Below are 915 nucleotides of genomic sequence, written 5' to 3'. Positions count from 1 at the left end.
GGGGCGATGGCGCGGGGCGACGACGGGCTCGGGGCGGCGACGACGACGACGAACGGCCTGGGGGCGAATGGGAGCAGTTGGCCAAAATTTCACAAGTGTTGGCTTATATAGCCAGAGCAATGGTCCCGGTTCGAGACACCAACCGGGACTAATGCCCCTCTTTGGTCCCGATTGGTGCCACGAACCGGGACCAAAGGCCAATTTTCAGCAGCCCAAAGGGCGGGAAGCGGCGGCCTTTGGTCCCGGTTGGTGGCACCAACCGGGACTAAAGGGGGGCATTGGTCACGGTTGGTGCCACGAACCGGGACCAATGCACCCTTTAGTCCCGATTGGTGCTACCAACCGGGACCAATGGCCTTTGCTGCCCCGCGCCCAAAAGTTTAGTCCCACATCGCTAGCTGAAGGGCGCCGGCACTGGTTTATAAGCGCGGGTGTGCCTCCCCATTCGAGCTCCTCTCTAATGCAGGCTTTCGGGCCTAAACTTGCTACTGCCTGTGGGCCTATTGGGCCTTCTGTGGGCCTGAATCCTGGCCCATGTAGGGTTTCTAGTCGTATTCAGGCCGTGGAGGCCCAGTAGGAGGCATTTTTTTTGGTTTTTTCTTTTTTATTTCTACATTTTTTTGGTTTTTTATTTTTTTATTTCTACTTACAACTAAATACTTACAATTTTTTAGTGATTTCTTTTTCCTTTTAGGTCACAAAAATTATAAACTTTCTGTTAGTGCCATTAGTTTTAAATTTTGAATAGTTTAAATTTGAATTTTTAAAAATTTGTGTGAATCACTAGTTTATGAATAACTTTACTAGAAAAATAGAATTTTTTTCTATTTATTTTTTATTTATACTTACAACTAAATACTTATAGTTTTTTAGTGATTTCTTTTTGATTTTAGGTCACAAAAATTATAAACTTTC

The sequence above is a fragment of the Triticum dicoccoides genome, chromosome 3A (assembly GCF_002162155.2).
Source record: "Triticum dicoccoides isolate Atlit2015 ecotype Zavitan chromosome 3A, WEW_v2.0, whole genome shotgun sequence".
In the NCBI taxonomy this organism is placed as follows: Eukaryota; Viridiplantae; Streptophyta; class Magnoliopsida; order Poales; family Poaceae; genus Triticum; species Triticum dicoccoides.
Note: the sequence above shows the minus strand (reverse complement) of the source record.